Source organism: Ursus maritimus, unplaced genomic scaffold (genome assembly GCF_017311325.1).
Source record: "Ursus maritimus isolate PB19 unplaced genomic scaffold, ASM1731132v1 scaffold_26, whole genome shotgun sequence".
Lineage (NCBI taxonomy): Eukaryota > Metazoa > Chordata > Mammalia > Carnivora > Ursidae > Ursus > Ursus maritimus.
The window spans coordinates 35,184,147-35,203,288 of record NW_024425119.1 but is presented as its reverse complement, the minus strand read 5'-3'; the positions used below and the strand labels follow the sequence as shown (position 1 = coordinate 35,203,288).

At 36.6% G+C, this 19,142-nt stretch overlaps 1 protein-coding gene and 1 non-coding gene across 7 annotated transcripts in view; both read right to left on the bottom strand.

The window, feature by feature from the left end:
* Positions 1-19,142, bottom strand: part of TMEM117 (transmembrane protein 117) — a 501,176-nt gene that overhangs the window by 330,230 nt on the left and 151,804 nt on the right. The gene's annotated exons all lie outside the window — the stretch shown is intronic.
* Positions 5,055-5,180, bottom strand: LOC121105483. The gene has a single exon (XR_005838009.1). It is a non-coding gene; the product is annotated as a U6atac minor spliceosomal RNA (small nuclear RNA).

Genomic DNA, 19,142 nt, shown 5'->3' with positions numbered 1-19,142 from the left:
CCCATCCCAACACAGGCCATTTGCTACCAATCATAATGTGTCAGACAAATAAATACAAAATGTGATTTCCCTCAAGCATGTATATTCACTATGAAGAAGGAATTAATTAGAAGCCTTTCAATTCACTGAAAAGGAAAAGCAACTTTAAAATGCACTACTAAATGAAAAATAAAGAAAAATAAAAAATGTGTGAATCATGTAGCCATTGCTAATGATCCAAATCCTGAACGTTACCCCTATTTTGTCATTGTTCATTTGTAGGTTTGTTTATTTTGCTTTCCGATCTCTGGTTCTCCAAACTAACAATGATTAATGATTATACAAAAGCTACTCTATAGGAATAATTTATTGCACATCATTAAATGCTAAGTTGAAACTGACCTAGTCAGCTTTCCTTTGTTATAATGAGGAATAGGAATATAAGAAGATGAAGATATATCAAGCCTTGTTGAATCATGACATTCTACTGTAACTAAACATTTTGAGGGGTCTGTCACAATAAACATACTTCTATTTCTGAGTTACAGCTCATTAACTGACTCTGATTGAAGAAAGTACAAAAATACCAATGGTTCTTGACCTTTGTTAAACCACGGGACCTTTTGAGACTGCAATGGTCACTCTCCTCAAAGAAAGATACATACATTTACAAAATTTTGCATTTTTAAATTTCAAGATCTTAGCCCTATCGAGAAGATATTCACAGGCCACCCAGTAGAGCCAGGTTGGTCCCAAGTATAGCAGGATTAAGAATATCTAAATATTCCACATCGACATCTTCATTGTCATAAAAACATTCTCACAATAAAACCAATATTCTCATGATAAAACTAGAGTTTTAAAAGAAAAAAAGTCTTAACTAGAGGCATTCTATTTATTTTTTTAAAGATTTATTTATTTACTTATTTACTTATTTATTTATTTATTTGAGAGAGAGCGTGCACACGCGCATACATAAGCAGGAGGGGCAGAGGGAGAGGGAGAGAGAATCCCAAGTAGACTCTGCACTGAGCTCAGAGCCTGTCACAGAACTCGATCTCGCAACCCTGAGATCACAACCTGAGCTGAAACCAAGAGTCAGACGTTTAACCGACTGCGCCACCCAAGTGCCCCTAACTACAGGCATTTTAAAAAAGAATTTCATATACAGAATTCTATAACTGTTCCCTAAGACATATAACATAGTGATTAATTTTTCATTTCCCTTCCATTTTCTCCTCAGACCATTCACCCTTCAATCTTCTCAAGGGCTTTCCACTCAATCCTGAACCATAAATACAAGGGTCTAGTGCATATGCCAAGAATATATGTGTTCCCAGTCATGGGGCTGACGAAAACAGCTTACATCTGCTTAATCTACCCCTTGAAAGAGTTGAAGATTAGTTCAATTAGCTGAGGTATATAGTACAGTGACAATATCCGTTTTACAGATGTACAACATCTTACAGAAAGGAAGTGGCTGACTTGGAATTACATTCTGGCAAAAAGGCCACAGCTGGACTGACTGATGCCCTAGAGTTTTATCTGAACACCTTTATCTCAGGAAGATCGAGAAAAAGACTCTGTCTAGCTCAAATGCCACCATCTCTGATTCTTTCTCTGCCTGCACAGTAAGGGATGGCCTCTCCTTTTTGTCACTTTTATTGTACTCTTTGTCTGAAGCAATTATTGAACAGTTATTCCACATTGTTGTCTGTTGTTATTCTTTCAACATACATTTATTACCTATCATGTGTTAAGAATTAGACTCTAGGGAAAACTCAATACACGAGAAACAAATAAACAAATCAAAAAATGGGCAGAAGATATGAACAGACACTTTTCCAATGAAGACATACAAATGGCTAACAGACACATGAAAAAATGTTCAAAATCATTAGCCATCAGGGAAATTCAAATCAAAACCACACTGAGATACCACCTTACGCCAGTTACAATGGCAAAAATAGACAAGGCAAGAGACAACAATTGTTGGAGAGGATGTGGAGAAAGGGGATCCCTCCTACATTGTTGGTGGGAATGCAAGTTGGTACAGCCACTCTGGAAAACAGTGTGGAGGTCCCTTAAAAAGTTAAAAATTGAGCTACCCTATGATCCAGCCATTGCACTACTGGGTGTTTATCCCAAAGATACAGACGTAGTGAAGAGAAGGGCCATATGCACCCCAATGTTCATAGCAGCAATGTCCACAATAGCTAAATCGTGAAAGGAGCCGAGATGCCCTTCAACAGATGACTGGATTAAGAAGTTGTGGTCCATAAAAAAAAAAAAAAAAAGAAGTTGTGGTCCATATATACAATGGAATATTACTCAGCTATCAGAAAGAACAAATTCTCAACATTTGCTGCAACATGGACGGCACTGGAGGAGATAATGCTAAGTGAAATAAGTCAAGCAGAGAAAGACAAATATCATATGATTTCTCTCATCTATGGAACATAAGAACTAGGATGATCGGTAGGGAAAGAAAGGGATAAAGAAAGGGGGGTAATCAGAAGGGGGAATGAAACATGAGAGACTATGGACTATGAGAAACAAACTGAGGGCCTCAGAGGGGAGGGGGGTGGGGGAATGGGATAGACCGGTGATGGGTAGTAAGGAGGGCACGTATTGCATGGTGCACTGGGTGGTATACGCAACTAATGAATCATTGAACTTTATATTGGAAACCGGGGATGTACTGTATGGTGACCAACATAATATAATAAAAAATCATTTAAAAAAAAAAAAAGAATTAGACTCTAGGGAAAAACCAGTGAATAAGATACAGTCCCTCATCTCAAGGCTCTTGCATTTAGAGGTGGAGAGGGTCAAAAGTGTTATTGTAATTGAATGTGGTAAGCAGGTAGAGGAAGGTAGGAATAAAAGTCATTGAGAGCACCTCAGGGATCAAAAGTGACTTCTTGGAGGAGGTATATAAACTGAACTGTGACAGATGACTAGAACAAAGGCTGAAGAATGGAAGTGAAACAGGGTCAGATGATGGAAAGTGGGATGGGGCTCAGGCCAGACCTGGAGATCTGCAGGCCTGAGAGACCATGGGGAGCTGGTACATTTGTCTACATTTCAGAATTTGCAATGTAAGTCAAAGGACGGGTAGACTATAAATAAGCCTGGAGAAGCAGTCAGGGGCTGGATCACCAAGGGTGTTGTCAGTCACATAAACTGGTTCATGCTGAAGTACTTGAAGAGCAATAAATTTTAAGATGGTGATTAACTTGCTCAGGCTTGCCTTTTATTAAGTTCTCTTTTGCTTCAATGTGGAAAAATGGATTGCAAGGGCTAAGACTGGAAACAGGGAGACCATGTTGGAGGCTACAGCAGTAATTCAAATGCAAAATGATGATGGGCTGATCTAAGGCAATGGGATGAAGAACAAAATAAGAAGGCAGAATGGGTCAGTACTCTCTCTCCCTGTCCCTTACTCTCTTTCTTTCTCTCTCTCATCTTGTCCATAGACAATAAGAATGGACATTCACTGAGCACTTACTATATAGCGGGCTCTCTCCTGAATGTTTTATATTTGACTCATGCAATCCTCAAAACAAGTCAATTCCTCATTATAAAGATGAGGAAACAGAAGTATAGAAATTAATTTGGCCAAGGTTCTCAAGGCCAGAGACATTATCTTATATTTCTTTCATTTTTTTATATTTCTTGAAAAGCATATTAAGTATAAATGTAGGGCTCAATAATACTTGTGGATTTGTTATTATAATTATTCACCAGTGGAATAAAGATTCTTACAGATAACTTTCCACCTCCCGAAGTGCTCAAGCAGAGACATGCGATGACTTGGCAAGCATACTGCAAAGCAAATTCCAAAATTTTGTGGAAGCTCCTAGAAAATCCTAAGGTCCCTAATGACACTAACATCCTATGACTTTATGATTCAGTGACTCTGAAGGATGAACAACCTGCTAGTTAATAGAAAAATCTCTGAGCTTGCAAAAGTCTCCCTCAGTAAGGAAATCACCACTAATCTCAACCACACTTAACAATCACCATATTCTCCTTTGGCTACTATTTCTGATCCCCTCTTTCAACATTCCTTATTTGACTGGACAAAAAGAAACACCTAGTCAGGAGCAGTAAGGACACTTCGACCACACATATTTCCCCAGAAACCTAATCGAAGTGTAATAGAGAAAAAGAGATATTTCATTAAATTCCTCTTAGGTCCATTTTAATTTCTGAAAGCACTGGGCACGTAATAATATGCTAATTTTCATGGACAATGTAGCATTTTAGAGTGGAATTAGGGATATATTCTGAGGAAAGGTTGAAAATCTCTGGAGCCAGGGGCTATGCCTTTATTGCTTTTCTGCTATTAACTTGCTCTGGGACTTGAAGCAAGTCCCTTAAGCCTCTCTCAGTTTCATTTGTAACTCATTTGTAAAATATGGAATAATACTTAACAACTACCTCACAAGGAAATACTGAAAAAATAATGAACTAATAGAGACAGGCAAGATGTTTTGAGATCCTTGGATCAAAGATCCAGCGCATTAAATACTAAATTTTAATGAATTAAAGATGCATGCAAATCCTATTAATGTGTACACTTCAGAGGAATGGACTGTGGTATCATAAACTATACAAAAACTTTTAGAGTGTGAGGTATAAAAACATTTAAATACAGGATCATTTTCTAAATGTTCCCCTCTTTTAGATTAAAAGCCAGTAGGGCTAAAATTCATCTTCTAAAACTCCAGAGGATAATGAAATATCTCATGATAGCATTTTAAAAGGAAATGTGGAGTTACCTTGAAGTCATTTTTGGATAATAAAATGGTTTAAAGTCTAATTTCTGAAACAGCAAGAAAAAAGATGTCAGATTCACTTGACCCTCAATACCTGTTGGTCCACATTTCTCATGTGGGCTTAAAGCAGGCAGCAGGCTAACAGCTGTCAGGAATGCTAGTGGTCTAGACTGAGGGATGATGATCCACTGCTGTAACACCCTCCACTCCAAGAACGGCCTTTAAGAATTTTTTTTTAATGATTTTTTATTATATTATGTTAGTCACCATACAGTACATCCCCGGTTTCCGAAAAAACGTTGGTTAGATGCCACGAAGTAGGTGGCAATGCCTTAACCGTATGCGTGTTGTCAGGCCCGAGGGCCTCTTCCATCCTTGTCAAGGGGAGTGCTAACCTTCTCTCCTTTCATACAACACCCTTTAAGAATTTTTTAAATCAATTTTCTTACAATTAATATTTCCTAAGGCAGATCAGCATCCATATTAGGAAACATTGGCTCTCATTTAGGTACCAGTTTAAATCTTAGTGAAGGGCATGTTTCCCATTTTGGAGATATAACCTGAAATACTATCTGAGAACAAGTATGTAATATAGTCATTGTCTGATTCAAATGCATTGCATTTAAGGTATGTAGAAATAACACAGAAATTTAAAAATCTATTTCTTTAGGAATCAGAAAATGCCACTGATCATGAAGATAAGAGAGATTTTAAGATCTAGGCTTCTAAATGAGGGTAAAATATTCCATATTGTTGTTTGAAATCTTAGGCAGAAACTGAAATAATAATAAATATGAATAATAATTTGGGGAATAAAGGGACAGGTTCTATGGAGCTGGAATTCACTAAAAAGAGCTTTGCCATTCTAGGAGGCTTAAGAAGGTGAGTACAGAATCCCCTAACAGAGAGGAGAATTGTCCAGAAAAATAAATATTTTCAAATTAAAAGAGGTCATCTATGTGACTGGAATCTTATAAATCAGAGCTACAATCTCTGATACCCAAATGTTAAGCTACTTTCACAGATATCAACCAGTTGTTGAAAAAAGGAGAAACCAGCCCTGGGTAGAATAAACTGTAGAATGTAGACTGACATTGCAGTTAAAGAAAATGTAGCAGTAGAGAGATTCTAGGTCTCACATCTGTGAAACCAAAACTAAATTTCAAATATAAGTGAGTTATCAGGAAGGCATAAGTGCAAAACTGCTGGTTGGCCTAATTCCCATTCCAGTAAGGTCTGCACAAGAGCAAAGACTCAAAAACAATGAATAATATAAATATATGCCCAAGAGTAACAAGTTCTAAAAACCTGTCCCAGAAACATGAAAAGAGAGCTGTAAGGAATAAGGTTGTGCCCATCTGTAAATCTATTTTTTAAACATTTTATGAGTCCAGAATAATAACAAAGTGGACGTAGCTGTGCTTTCTTATTAGCACCTGCAGTAGGGTCAATAAACACCCCTGGTGCTACCCATCCCCCCCCGCCCCATCCACCTTGCCTATTGTAAACAACACTTTTTGGAAAATGATATTCCCCGCTGAGCATGGAGAGGGTCTTTGAATCCTATTTAAAACACTGCCCTCACATAGTCACTATCAACTGGAGTTGGGTCCTAATGTAACATCTATTTCCCATCTCCAGCTTAGAAATTCCATTTGGAAAAAAAAAAAAAAAGGTGCTTGTAATCACAAAGCAGTGGTTTTTCATTTATGTGTTATATTTAACAAACACTAAAATACACGCTTGTAATAGCTTTGAAAAATACCAGTTATCATTTACAGCAACCTCCAATTAACCTATCCTTTGTGCAATTCCCATGGGTAACCACTGTTAAATATTTGGTGCAATTTTTTCTAGAACTTTCTAATGTACTATATAATCTATCATATTTCCTCAAGTCTAAATGCGTTCTTTCAAATTTGAAGCAATTTAATAACTAGTTTCCTAACAAAAAAACACAACAAATGAAACACTACAATGTTAATGTAATAATAAATTACGACATTGCCAAATTTTAGTCATTAAAATTTGAAAATTCTATGTTATATATATGCATTTTATATAAGCTAAACTTTGTAAATCACAATCTTCTATATCTTGTGAGAAGGAGTTCTAAAACAGGGTTAAATGACACAAATATATATGTCTAAACTCCTCTTTTGCAGATGCTGCCAAGCATCTCATACATTTTTTTTAAATCTACAGGTGAATCTCCTGCAGCCTTTCTGGGAAGCCCTCCTATCACACAGTATCTTATTTTACTCTTTTATAAGAAGATATTTAACTGAAACTTTTCTATCACAATGTGTTCAAGTGCCTATGATTTCCATAGCACTAATGTCTTTCCTGAGGCTTAGCCTAAGATTCCAAAGCAGTTTCAACAAAAAAGGAGTATATTATTTTACTCATTACAAAATTAGTATATGCTAACAATATCCTGACAAACTAAAATTGGTGGTTTTCTATGATTAACTGCAGGTATTAAATAGAGTTGAAAACAAGATTCCACTCCATCATTAAACACTCATGTGTTTTCCTGCCAAATATAGAAATGAATATTAATTTTCAACTTTCTGGAGGAGGCCAAGAAAGACATAACTTGCAGATATAACAGAGCTCAGAAATAGATAACCCTGAATCATCAGAACAGAATGTAGGTTGATAAATGCACTCATTTTTTATTCCAGGAGATGAATATGAACCCTCGCCCTAACTCTACAACAGAAGAAATGCATATCGCTCATATGCATATAAAAAGTTCTAATTCATTGGTACATAAAATAACACAAATTAAAATGAGATTCAATTTTTATCCATTGGATTATTTTTCTTTTGAAACTCATCTAGGGCACACAAGACTCTCAAGACACAAACCAAGTAGAAAACAGGAGAGTAACACCAGTAAATGGCAGAGTAGGAAGCCCTGAAACCTCCTTCCCCCCACAAACATACCAATTCAGCAACAATTCACAGAAAAAAATCTCTTTGTGAGAAATCCAGAAATGAACTGAAAGGATTCTGCACCCCAGGAGAATGAGAAATCAGACTATCTGAAGCCAGTAGGGAGAATTGGAACCCTCTCACCAGAATCCCTGTCCATATGATCAGGAAGAGACTCTCTAACACCAATTTTCACTCAGGGTAGGAAAGAGATTGGGTCACGTGTCCAGCAGAGGTTTCCCCAGAGAAACGGTTTCTGTCTTGAATTGGAGCTCTGACTGGTCCAGCACAAACCAGCCACCCAGGGGAAAACGGAGATGTTGATTTGGGCTGGTAGACACCACAGATCGTCCCTGCTGCTTAGCACAGAATAGGTGGATGAGAAATCCTACCTCAGTTTCCCCCTGGGGAGGAAGAGTTGATCTGTATGCCCAATGACCCAACTTCTCTAGGACTACACAAAGAATTATCATCTGCCTTGCCAATCCTGGAGTTCTGACTAGGTCTGACACAGTCTAGTAGCCTCAGTGAGAATGAAGGTGACAATTTTGGCTAATAGAAACCATAGATCCTCCCTTTGCTCATCACAATTAGTAGATGAAAAAAATTCCAGCTCTTTAATCACTCTTGGAGAAGGAAAGAGTTGATCCATGTGTCCAGTACTCCAACTTCTCCAGGGATGCCTAAAGAATTAGTGTCTGTCTTATCAGTTTTCACAGTTCTGACAGGTCAAGGACAGAGGCCCCCAGAATCTCTTGCCAGGCTGACTGGTGAGGATCTTCTTCTGTGCAAGGCTGCTCTGTGAAGACTGGGAGGGGTACCTACTTTGTCTAGTGTACAGACACCAACAAAGACATCAAGAAGAATGAGGAATCAGGCAAAGATGTTACAAAGGAACAAGATACATCTCCAGAAACTGACATTAAAGAAAAAGGAGTTATATGATTTACCTGACAGAGAATTCAAAATAATTGTAATAATCACTGAGGTCAAGATAATAAAAAACATTAACAAAGTGAAAATCTCAACAAAGAGATAGAATTTTTTTTAAGTACCCAGCAGAAATCATGGAGCTGAGAATACAATCACTGGACTGCAAAATTCACCAGAAAAATTCAACAAACTAGACGTAGAAGAAAGAATTAGCAAACTCAAAGATACGTCATTAGAAATAATTCAAAGGAGAAAAAGAAATGAAAAAAGAATGAAGAAAGCTTAAGGGACATATAGGGTATCAACAAGTGGACTGTTTTACACATTACAGAGTCCCAGAAAGTGAAGAAAGAGAAAGGACAAGAAAGTTTATTCAAAGTAATGATGACTGAAAACATCCCAAGTCTAGAGAAGGAAAGAGACATACAGATCCAGGAAGCTCAATGGAACCCAAAAAAGATAAACTCAAACAAATTCACAACAAGATATATTATAATCAAATCATCAAAAGTCAAACACAAAGAGATAATTTTGAAAGCAGCAAAAGAAAAGTGACTTGTCACATACAAGGGAACCACTGTAACACTATCAGTGAATTTTTCAATAGAAACCCTGCAGAATAGAAGGTAGTGGGCTAATATATTCATATTCAAAGTGTTAAAGGAAACAAAAAAACCTGCCAGCCAAGAATGTGATACACCACATTAATATAATAAGAGATAAAAAAAAAAATCACACGGTTATCTCAATAGATGCAAAATAAAGAGTATTTGACAAAACTCAACACTCTTTCATGGTAATAACTCTGAACAAACTAGGAATAGAGTTTACCTAAATACAACAAAGGTCATATATGAAAAGCCCACAAATAACATCTTACTCAAAAGCTTTTCCTTTAACATTACGAAAAAGGCAAAAATGCCCACGCTCACCACTTCTATTTCACCTAGTACTGGAAGTCCTAGACAGAGTAATTATGTAAGAAAAAAGAAATAAAATGCATCTAAATTGTAAAAGAAGTAAAACTGTTCCTATTTACAGATAACATAATCTTGTATGTAGAAAACCCAGAAGACTTCATTAAAAATACTGTCAGAATAAATGAATTCAATAAAGCAGCAGGATACAAAAATCAACATACAAAAATCAGTTGCATTGTTATACACTAACAATGGACTATCTGAAAATGAAATTAGGAAAACAATCTCATTTATGATAGCATCAAGAAGAATAAAATTCTTACAAATAAACTTAAGTTAGTGAAAGAGTTATATACTGAAAACCACAAAATACTGATGAAAGAAATTAAACAAGATACAAACAAATGGACAGATATCCTCTGTTTATGAATTGGAAGACTTAATACTATTAAAATGTCCACACAACCCAAAATAATCTACAGATTTAATGCAACCCTTATCAAAATGCCATTGGCATTTTGTAGAAAAATAGAAAAAAATTTCTAAAATTCATAAGAAACCACAAAAGACCATAAATAGCCAAATCCATCTTAAGAGAAAAAAGTAAAGCTAGAGGCATCAAACTTCCTGATTTCAAAAAGTAAAGCTAGAGGCATCAAACTTCCTGATTTCAAAGCTATAGTAATTAAAACAGTCCTTGCTTGTGCTCTCTCTCTCAAATACATAAATAAAATCTTTTTAAAAATAAAATAAAACAGTATAGTACTGGTGTAAATACAGACACATAGACCAATGTAATAGAATTAGAGAGTCCCGAAATAAATCCATGCATATATAGTCAAATGATCTTTTTTTTTTTTTAAAGATTTTATTTATTTATTTGACAGAGATAGAGACAGCCAGCGAGAGAGGGAACACAAGCAGGGGGAGTGGGAGAGGAAGAAGCAGGCTCATAGCGAAGGAGCCTGATGTGGGGCTCGATCCCACAACGCCGGGATCACGCCCCGAGCCGAAGGCAGAAGCTCAACCACTGTGCCACCCAGGTGCCCCATAGTCAAATGATCTTTGACAAGGGTACTATGATTACACAATGAGGAAAGGATAATATCTCCAACAAATGGTGCTAGGGATATCCACATACAAAAGAATGAAATTGGACCCTTATCTTACACCACACACAAAAATCAACTTAGACGGATTAAATTTAAACAGTATACCTGAAACTGTAAATTATCATTACATTGGTCTTGGCAATGATTTCATGAAAATGACAGCAGAAGTGCAGGCAACAAAAACAAAAATAAACAAATGGGACTACATCAAACTAAAAAGCTGCACAGCACAGGAAATAATCAGCAGAGTGAAAATGCAGACTATGGAGTGGGAGAAAATATTTGCAAGCCATATATCTGATAAAGAGTTAATCTCCAAAAAATATGATGAACTCTTACAACTCAATAGTAAAGCACCTAATAACTCAGTTTTTAAAAATGGGTAAAGGACTTGAACAGATATTTCTCCAAAAAAGATATATAATGGCCAACAGATATATGAAGAAATGCTCAACATCACTAATTATCAAGGAAATGAAAATCAAAACCACAATGAGAGATCATCTGTCAGGTGTCAGGATAGTAAAATAAAAATATAAAATAAAATAAAATTGGAACACTTGCACATTGTTGGTGGGAATGCAAAATGGTGCAGCCACGATGGAAAAGTACGGAGGTTCCTCAAAAATATTAAAAATAAAACTATCATATGATCCAGCAATCCCACTTCTGGGTATTTATCCACAAGAACTGAAATCAGCATCTTGAAGAGATATTAGCACTTGATGTGCATTGCAGCACTATTCACAATCACCACGATGTGGAAACATCTTAAATGCTCATCAATGGATGAAGAAATAAAGGAGTGTGGTATATACATGCAATGAAACATTATTCAGCCCTTAAAAAGAAGGAAATTCTGCAATATGTAACAATCTAGATGAACCTTAAGGATTATGGTAAGTAAAATAAATCAGGCACAGAAAGACAAATACTGACAATTCCACTTACATGAGGTCTTTAAAATAGCCAAGTTCATAGAATCAAAGAGTGGAATGGTGGTGGCCAGGGGCTGTGGGGAATGGCTAATCAATGAGCATCAAGTTTCACTTAACCAAGATGAATAAACTCTAGAAATCTGCTGTGCAAGATGGTATCTGCAGCCAATAATAATGGATTGTACACTTAAAAAAATTATGAGATTAGATTTCATATCAAATGGTCTTACCACAATAAAGATTTTAAAAAAGAGAGAGAAAGAGAGAATTTAGCCACCGAGTCTTCCAGGAAAAAAATACTCAAATACAGGCACTGTTATTAAAAATCCTTTTTTTAAATCTTCTATTCAGAATCCTAAAGATAAAAACAGGAACCCTTTAAGGGGGAAAAGAGACACTAACTGAAAGTCTCACTGAGAGATCAGTTCACAATAAAATGTGTGGGCCACACAAGACAGTGGAAAAGAAGAACTAGAAGGTAGATCAAAATATGTTCTAATTAATAAAAGAGATATAAAAATAAACAGAAACCACACCAAAACCAAAATATCCTAGTATGTACATTAGTTTTCTAGGGCTGCCATAACAAATACCACAGAATGGGTGGCTTAAACCACATTTCTTCTTTAGTAGTTCTGGAGGCTCAAGTCCAAGGTTTGGTTTCTTCTAAGCCCCCTCTCCTTGATGGCAGGTGGCCATCTTCTAGGGTTGAATTCACATAGTCAACTCCCTGTGGTCTAATCTGGTGTCCTAATGTCCTCTTCCTATAAAGGCACTAGTCATACTGGATTAGCACCACGCCATATGACCTCATTCTACCTTAATTATCTCTTTAAAAGCCCGGTCCGGGGTGCCTGGGTGGCTCAGTTGGTTAAGCATCTGCCTTCCGCTCAGGTCATGATCCCAGGGTCCTGGGATCAAGTTCCGCATCAGGCTCCCTGCTCAGCAGAGAGTCTGCTTCTTCCTCTGCCCCTCTGCCCCTTTGCTCCTCTGCTCACGCAGGTGCGTGCACGCTCTCTCTCTCTCTCCCTCACAAAAATAAATAAAATCTTAAAATATATAAATAAAAAATAAAAATAAAAGTTCAGTCCCCCACGTACTGTCACATTCTGAGGTACTGGGAGTTAAGACTTAAACACAAGAATTTAGGGGGAACATAATTAAGCTCACAAACAGTATAGAAGGACGAAAAAGGCTGATCTGACAATAAAATGAAATAAAACAAAACTTAAAGAAATGACAAATACAATCTGAAAGTTAAAATCCAACCAATAGGTTAAACAGCTTCAGAATTTTGAGAAAGAATTAGTGACCTGGGAAACATCTGTGGATAATATGTGATATGGCACAGATAAAAAGATGTAGAATGAGAAATTAAGAGGGAAAGGGAATGAGATTAATTGGTAAAATTTATGTCTTACTGAAATTCCAGAAATGATATTATGGAACTAAGGAAAAGGCAATTTCTAAAGAAATAATGGTTGAGAATTTTCCAAAATTCACAAAAGATGTTAATTTTAGAATGTGGGAATCCCCCTAAATCCTAAGCAAGATAAATGAAAAGAAATCCACATGTAGGCATACTGTAGTGAAATGTGGAACTTCAAACACAATGAGATCTTAAAAACAGTAATGGGGAAAAACATCGTTGTCTAGAAAAGAATAAAAATTATAAAATTATGAAGACATCAGTAGCAATAGATACAATAGGATACCAGAATAATATCTTCTAAGTGCCAAAGGAAAATAATAGTTACTTCTAGTTCTCCAGCTACACTATTATTTAAAAAAGGCAAAATAAAAAGAAAATAATCTTCAGCATATTTATACCAAAAAGTTAATCATAATTACATCTATTATAAATTATTTTTATTTCTTCTTTGTAAGTTTTTATAATTCAAAATTTTCTATAATGAACCGATGTTACTTTTAACATCTAACTTTTTAACATTAGCAATGAACATTAAACAAAATAACATTTAAACAATTACTATATATAATATGCAATATATATTATATATATGAAGTGAAAAAGAATAATTTTATAGTCATTTCTCCATTTTAATCAAATGTCATTTTTCTTGGTGTCTTACATCTCAGATCCCACTAAAATAAATATTTATTCAAAGGCTTCTACTCTTTTCCAATAAAATTTGTGACCCCAAAATGACAACTTAAAACAAGAAGTGGAACAGTGACTCAGGATTCAGGTGTAATGGAATTATAACGTTTTGTTGACAAAATGCTATTGAACTGACAAAGTACAGAACTTTGAGTTTGAAGTGTCCGCTCTGGATCTCTCACTGATGGGGTGTATCTTCCAGCATGGGCCTCTTAGGTCAGCAGTCAGTGTGGCCCCAGTGAGCCAAAGTAGGAAGCTTGTTGGGACTTCACACTCAGTTCATCTTGATTTGTTTTGGAAATTACCTTATTTTAATTACCTTCGCTTTCCGTTTCTATCATTTGTTTACTAATATCTTGATTTTTTTTTTAATGTATCTGGAGCTAATTATAGACTGACTGCTGTTGCTACAACTTTCCTTCCAAAATAATACTCCATATACGAAACAGTATTTGAAAATAAAATCAGTAAAAAATAAACACCACAATTACATTTCACAAGCACTTTTCCTTTTTTTTTTTTTAAGATTTATTTATTTGAGAATGGGTGGAGGGGCAACAGGAGAAAGAACCTTAAGCCGACTCCCTGTCGAGGGCAGAGGCTGACAGAATCCCGAGATCATGACCTGAGTCAAAACCAAGAGTCTTAACCGACTGCCACTCCAGCGCCCCCATGAGCACTTTTAAAAATAACAAACTGTCATGGTTAACATCTAAAAAGTTATGGTCTTATCATTTCTTAAGTTAGGGGCAATTATCAAAATATATCATGACAAATAACTTGGTCAATTTGCCTTTTGGTGTTTCTTTGGAATATGCCATATTTGAGAAAAATCCTATCACCTTTTCTTCATCCAAAAATTATTTTCATATAAATATATAGCTTTGACCTCATCACTTTCAATGTTTCCTTGCAATTTTACCAGCATTTGGGCTCTGGCAGAATCCTGCTGTTTTCCTTGCAATAAAATGACTTTAAAATAACTTTTCAGCTCACACTTTACTTGGTGAGCACAGAAGATGACCGCTTTAAAATTTCTCTAATCAATCTATAAAGCACTCTTGAGAATTTCAAGTTACTGTGTAGATTCTTTGCATGCCGAGATTTGCAGGAATTTATGGACGTTTTCCTCCTATTGTTTTCTATCAAATGATTCCCAGTTTATTAATTTGCGATCTTTATTCATCTTGGGTAAGTATGAAAAAAAAATAATTCAAAGGGAGAAGCTTCACATAAAGTCGTCAGGTAGGAATTTATTTCAGCTCAAAGAAACTTCGATTGGAAATGCTCCTACTTTGTTGATTCTTCCTTAAAAGTCTTCCTCCACCATTTCATGGAAAGGTTCCACTTTGCAATTAAAAGAACACATTTCAGTATGTGGGCTGATTTTATTTTATTTTTTTTTTTTTTAAGATTTTATTTATTTATTTGACAGAGATAGAGACAGCCAGCGAGAGAGGGAACACAAGCAGGGGGAGTGGGAGAGGAAGAAGCAGGCTCATAGCTGAAGAGCCTGATGTGGGGCTCGATCCCATAACGCCAGGATCACACCCTGAGCCGAAGGCAGACGCTTAACCGCTGTGCCACCCAGGCGCCCCTGTGGGCTGATTTTAAAATGAACATTCTATTTTGCATGATTGAAGAAAAATGAGAACAACAAAGAAATAGTAATAGATTGTGACCAGAGTGCTTTCCCCTTACCTCTTTCAGACACAAAATCTGAGTAACAAATGCTTCCGTTCAAACCCATGGCATTGCATCCAAACTGTTCCAGTGCCTCTTTTGCTCTTTATTAGTTTCTAAAAGGGTCTATCAATAAGGGAAATTTATGTTCTAATCTCTTCCACCCCAGAATATCAAATATTTCCTAAGGTCATGATTTTCTTTAAGTCCCAAAGAAATGTTAGTAGATGCTGATAAAAAGAGATTAACTGCGGTGGAAAAGGTCAGGTGCTCAGCACCTGATTAAAACACTATGTCAATGTAATACAGTAGTCAAGGTACACCTTTCAGATAAATCAGAAGCAGGAAAATAGTGGTATGTTTTCAATACCCTCTGGTTATGAGCATTCTGATTTCATAAGCTTGTGGGAAACGGTTGTATGGGTAATGGAGTGACTTGCAGGCTTTAAAAAAAAAAAAAAACCATTACAAGAATCTTATTTATGCATTGTGACCCAACACATAAAAATAAATACAGTGCCTATCCTTAATATGTATGTACCATTACTGATATTATCTACACCATTCTTTTTTTTTTTTTTTAAATGCTTTTGAGATAGTTATTAGCCTGGAGTGTGACCTGCTAACTGTGACCTTGGACAAGTTGTTTACCCTCCCTGCAGCTCAGTCTTTTCACTCCAAGTTCACAAAGTTAAATGAGATGACATTTGTGAAGTTCTTGGCACCAAGAGCTCTCAATATATGCAATTCCTTTCTGTCCACACCACTTTTTCCTTTATTTAGAGTCTGTGCTCATAGTATGTTGACCAAAAACAAAATTAAATACATAAAAAAATTAAAGTAAACATAGACACGGATATGACATACGGCCATACTAAAGACTCTTAATTTATCATACGTGCCTGCATCTAGGGCCGGGTCAGGTCATGCTCCTCACCACCATGTGACATGCTTTGCCCAATGGGATTTAAATAAATGAGACAAAAGCACTGGCTTAAAAAAGGCTTGTGCATTGGGTTTGCCTTCCTGATGCTGGGAACTCCCTCTTGTGACTTTTGGAACACTGCCACCATGTCAACAAACCTGTACGAGCCTGCTGGGTACCTGTGGTCCAGCTGACAGCAGGAACCAACAGACAGACATGTGAGTAAGGCCATCGTCAGGCATGTCAGACTATGGCCCCATAAAACAGCCTAAAGAATACCCAGCCAAGCCAGCCTAAGCTGCTGACCCACAAATACATGAGCAAATAAAAGGGCTTCTCTACACCCTTCTTAAACTACTACATAGGTTGGCTTTAAGCCACTAAATTTTGTGGTGATTTACTATGTAGCTCTTTCAAGCACATGGTTATCTTCAACTTTGTAGTAAAAAATTAATACTATTTGTTAATCTGTTTGTGAAGATGCAGATTAAAGAAATCCTTAACAAGGGGAAATGGGGGTCAAAGGACTTTTTCCAGGAAATTTATGTAGCTCAAGTCCTTGATGACTGAGCTCTTAAGCAATATATTATATATGTAGAACACATAAATACTCTCTCTTTTCTGACAATATTAACAAAGAAGTGAAAGTAAGAATATCTTATTCTCAGGTTGCTCCCTAGACAGACTGTGACTGAGCAACTTGGGGTGTGATTTTTCTTGAAGAAAAGAGGCAAACGATTTTTAAAAGAAAATGGAGACCTATCCCCAGTGTGAGCCAAGGGAAAATATTAAGATGCCATCTCAAAAACTTGTCAAACATATGTAAGGAAGTAGATAAAATAATTATGGTAACATAGAAAAACTAAGTTATAATAGGTTCACTTTTGATTTAAAAAGACTATCACTGATCTTCCTGGATACCTTAATTTGTAGAAACATGATCCAAAGAGGCAATTTTTAAAATAGGGGTTTAAGGTACCTCATGAGAAATTTGGGCAATAAAATACACATTTTTGTCTAAGCAAAAACAAAAGCGTCTTAAAATCGTTAACTACAAGACTACTGGATTTAACTATACTTGATCCAAGGTGTTTTTCAATGTGTTTAATTAGAAGGTAAAAGGCTAGAAAACAAGACAGTGGGTTCTTGCTTGGACCCATCTTCTCCTGTACCTGTTAAAGAGGGCACCTGTTGAGTCGATGCATAAGATGAGTCTGCCTAGCTGACATGTCCCTTTTGTGGAGATGGAGACACCAGAACCCGACGTGACTGAACATTCAACCATGTGCCTAGTGGCCTTCATTCACATTAACACTCAACCTGGACCCCCCTCTGCTAATCTGACTTCCACTATCATATTCCTCGGGGAAACCACTTCGGCTGATCCAAACATCCAGTTTTCCTGACATTTGTTGCCTTCTCCTAAAATAAAAAATTTACCTTCCTATTTATAGATGAAAAGCATATTTTATTTGCTTGTAAGATAAAAAAGTTATTATCTCTTGAAAAGGTAATTTCTGTAGCAGAACCCATTCTTCTCTTCATTTACTTTTTTATGTTTTTTTAATAATTTTTTATATTAGTCACCATACAGTACATCCCTAGTTTTTGATGTAATGTTCCATGATATTAGTTGCGTATAATACCCAGTGCACCATGCAATACATGTCCTTCTTAATACCCATCACCAGCCTATCCCAATCCCCCATCCCCCTCCCCTCTGAAGCCCCCAGTTTGTTTCCCAGAGTCCACAGTCTCTCATGGTTCATTCCCCCTTCTGATTACCCCCCCTTCATTCTTCCCTTCCTTCTCCTACTGATCTTCCTATTTCTTATGTTCCATAAATGACTGAAACCATATGATCATTGTCTTTCTCTGCTTGACTTATTTCACTTAGCATAATCTCCTCCAGTCCTGTCCATGTTGCTGCAAATGTTGTGAAATCGTTCTTTTGGATGGCTGAGTAATATTCCATTGTATATATGGACCACATCTTCTTTTTTTTTTTTTTTAAGATTTTATTTATTTATTCGACAGAGATAGAGACAGCCAGCGAGAGAGGGAACACAAGCAGGGGGAGTGGGAGAGGAAGAAGCAGGCTCATAGCGGAGGAGCCTGACGTGGGGCTCAATCCCATAACACCGGGATCACGCCCTGAGCCGAAGGCAGACGCTTAACCGCTGTGCCACCCAGGCGCTCCTGGACCACATCTTCTTAATCCGGTCATCAGTTGAAGGGCATCTCGGCTCCTTCCACAATTTAGTTATTGTGGACAATGCTGTTATGAACACTGGGGTGCATATAGCCCTTCTCTTCACTACATCTGTATCCTTGGAGTAAATACCCAGTAGTGCAATGGTTGGATCATAGGGTAGCTCAATTTTTAGCTTTTTAAGGGACCACCACCCTGTTTTCCAAAGTGGCTGTACCAACTTGCATTCCCACCAGCAGTGTAAGAGGGATCTCCCCTTTCTCCACATCCTCTCCAACATTTGTTGTTTCCTGCCTTGTCAATTTTTGCCACTCTAACTGGTGTAAGGTGGTATCTCAATGCGGTTTTGATTTGAATTTCCCTAATGGCTAATGATTTTTAACATTTTTTCATGTGTCTGTTAGCCATTTGTATGTCTTCATTGGAAAAGTGTTTGTCCATATCTTCTCCCCATTTTTTGATTTGATTATTTGTTTCCCGTGTATTGAGTTTGAGTTCTTTGTAGATCTTGAATACTAATCTTTTTTTTTTAATGATTTTTTATTATATTATGTTGGTCACCATACAGTACATCCCCGGTTTCCAATATAAAGT